General features: G+C 41.4%; 1 non-coding gene across 1 annotated transcript; it reads right to left on the reverse strand.

The window, feature by feature from the left end:
* Positions 1–214: 214 nt before the first annotated feature.
* On the reverse strand, positions 215–321 carry LOC145123110 (small nucleolar RNA R71). Its single transcript, XR_013714988.1, has one exon. It is a non-coding gene; the product is annotated as a small nucleolar RNA R71 (small nucleolar RNA).
* Positions 322–3,591: the final 3,270 nt, after the last annotated feature.

Consider the following 3,591-nt stretch of genomic DNA (forward strand, 5'->3'; position numbering starts at 1 on the left):
CTCTTATAAGCATCTATATGAAGTCAACGACATCGCCGACTACTTTAACATTCCAAATGTACCAAGAGAAATGGTGTTGTTAAGGATGCTCCCTATCACTTTCAAGGGAGCCGCGAAGGATTGGCTGAAGGCACTTCCACCAGGCGCAATAACGACATGGGAAAAGATGCGTGAATTGTTTTTGGAACAGTTTTGCCGACCATCCAAGGTGGCTAAGCTCAAAAAGGCCATTGCCATTTTTGAACAACAAATGGGGGAGTCGCTGTCTGTAACATGGGAGCACTACAAGGGTATACTTAGGAATTGCCCACAAAATGACCTCAATGTGAAACAAGAAGTGTCGATCTTTTATGATGGGGTAAACGTCACCACTAGACAACTCCTCGACTCTCAAGGCCCCTTAACTAAGACAAATCTGGCAGAAATTAAGGAACTCATTGAAGAATTCTCTAAGTACTCTAGAGAATACCATAATCCGAGGAATGATGTAACGAGGGGATCTGCGAATGCTTCCTCGGAAGATATGTCGGCAGTATTGGAAATGTTGCAAAACATGGATATAAGAATGACTAAGATGGATCAAACAATCCATGCTATTCGGGTTGGTGTGAAAACTGCAACGGGCCGCATTTGACTAGAGATTGTGACCTAGATGAGAATGGAAACCGAAAGGTTCAAGCTTGTTACTCAAGTGGTGATTGTTTTGATGAAGATTGGAGAAAGCCCAAGAAAAAGTGGTTACCCTATGATGAATATAAAAAGCCAAGGAAGAAAAGTATGAACAAAAAGGGAAAGGGTTTTACCAAAGAGAAGAGCCACCGGTTGAAAAGAAATCTGATTTTGAGACAATGCTCACCCGATTTGCAGCCGCATCTGAAAAAAGGAACGAGGGAACTGAAGCAACAATTAAAGAATAACAAATAATGATGAAAGAGTAACAAGTAATGATGAAGGAACAATAAGAGATGATGAAAAACCAGCAAGCACTGTTTAGAAATCAACAAGCTTCAATCCTCAACATATAACAACAACTCAGGCAACTAGCTAAGCAATTCAATGAAAGGCCTACGGGAGGACTTCCAGGAAACACTGAACAAAACCCAAGAGGAGCTCACATCCAAGCTATTACCACTAGAAGCAGAAAAATTATCACTCATTTAACACCCATAGACAGAAACAACTCGGACGGGGAGAAGGAGGTTCAAGAAGAAACTCAAGGACATGGTTCTGAATAATCCCCACAACTTGGTACAAATGCCACGACATAGACAGAAGTTGAAAAGAAAAATGATGAACCCGTAAAGCCCTACCGCCCACCATTGCCATTCCCCAGTAGAGCAATTCAAGAGAAGCATGCTGAATACTATCAGAGGTTTCTAGAACACATAAAGTCTCTTGAAATAAATATTCCATTCCTTGAGGATTTAATGGAAATGCCAAAATATGCCAAGTTCCTCAAGGACCATATAACAAACCGGAAGAAAATGGAAGGACTATCAAAGGTGGTATTAAATGAAACTTGTTCCGCTGCAATGCTAAACATGTTACCGAAAAAGATGGGAGATCCGGGAAGCATAACCTTATCGTGCCAATTCGGGAATCTAGCAACTAGTCATGCTCTAGCCGATTTGGGAGCGAGTGTTAATTTGATGCCCTATTCGTTTTTCAAGAAGCTTGATCTCCCCGAACCAAGACCGGTCCTTAGGGCCATACATTTAGCCAACAAAACCGTGACCTTCCCAAGGGGTATATGTGAAGACTTGCTCGTAAAAGTGGACAAGTTTGTCTTTCCTGTGGATTTCATTGTACTAGATATGGAGGAAGACGAACAAGTACCAATCATCCTTGGAAGGCCCTTCTTGAGCACCGCCCGAGACTTAGTGGATATTAGAGAGTCTAAACTCACTCTCCGAGTAGGAGAAGAAGCAGTCACTTTTGGGGTTAATCGGGCAATTCAACATTCAAGAGCAAGTGATGATACGACCTTTTTTGTCGATGTGCTTGATGAATTATTTGAAAAGGAGCTAGGAGGATGGAAGGAAAAGGAAACCGAGGGATTTATGGTGCTTGAAGAAGGGGATTTGATGCCGAATTAGATCTGAAAGAATTAGAGAAGCTATTGGAAGAAAGTGAATATAATGAAGTAATAAAAGAGGCAGAAGAGGCAACACGACGTAGTGAAAACAACACGCAGTGGTAAATTTTTTTTTCGCAATTTGACAATAAAAGTTGCGACACCACGACGTGGCAAGAAGCCCACGGCGTGGTGACTGACGAAAAGCCAAAATTAGAGCTTAAAGCCTTACCCGATCACATGGAGTATGCATTATTGGAGGATGGGCAACAAAAACCAGTAATTATAGCATCCGATCTAGCTAAACATGAAAAAGAAAGCCTCGTGGGAGTACTAAAGAAAAGACAAGGTGCCATAGCATGGAAGATAACCGATATCAAGGGGATTAGTCCAACCTATTGTTCTCATAAGATCAACCTAGAAGAAGGAGCTAAAACCATAGTTCAACGCCAAAGAAGACTTAACCCAAATATGCAAGAAGTGGTTAAAAAGGAGGTGGTTAAACTTTTAGATGTTGGTATCGTTTACTCAATCTCCGATAGCCCATGGGTAAGTCCAGTACACGTGGTTCCGAAGAAAGGAGGAATGACGGTGGTTACCAATGAAGATAACGAGTTAATCCCAACAAGAACAGTAATCGGATGGTGCGTTTGCATCGACTATCGGAAGCTTAATGATGCTACATGCAAGGATCACTTTCCGCTACCATTTATCGATCAAATGCTCGAAAGACTATGCAGATATCTTTTCTATTGTTTCCTTGACGGTTTCTCGGGGTACTTCCAAATTCCGATTGAACCACAAGGCCAAGAAAAGACCACTTTTACTTGCCCAAGTGGGACATTTGCATATAGACACATGCCTTTTTGGTTATGCAATGCACCGGCTACATTTCAAATGTGCATGATGGCTATCTTCCACGACATGATCGAGAAATTTATGGAGGTTTTCATGGATGACTTCTCAGTTTTTGGGTCCTCTTTTGAAGATTGTTTAACCAACTTAGACCTAATGTTAGCAAGATGAGAGAAGACAAATCTAGTCCTAAATTGGGAAAAGTGCCACTTCATGGTAAAGGAAGGGATTGTGTTAGGACACAAAGTCTCAAGGTTGGGGATAGAGGTAGATAGAGCATGAGTTGACACGATAACTAAACTACCACCCCCAACAAATGTAAAAGGGGCAAGGAGCTTTCTTGGACATGCGGAATTTTATCGTCGTTTCATTAAAGACTTTTCGAAGATCATGAGGCCTTTGACTCAACTTCTTTTAAAGGATGCCCCATTCGACTTTTCTAAATAATGTCATGAAGCTTTTCAATTGTTAAAGGAAAAGTTGACCACTACCCCTATTATGATAGCACCAAATTGGAGCCTTTTTGAGCTCATGTGTGATGCTAGTGACTATGCGGCGGGAGCTGTTTTGGGCCAAAGAATTGACAAACATTTTCAACCTATCTACTATGCTAGCAAAACCTTGAACCCAACTCAAGAAAACTACACCACTACTGAGAAGGA

Source organism: Lactuca virosa, chromosome 6 (genome assembly GCF_052849685.1).
Source record: "Lactuca virosa cultivar CGN04683 chromosome 6, Lactuca_virosa_CGN04683_v6, whole genome shotgun sequence".
NCBI classification, from domain to species: Eukaryota; Viridiplantae; Streptophyta; class Magnoliopsida; order Asterales; family Asteraceae; genus Lactuca; species Lactuca virosa.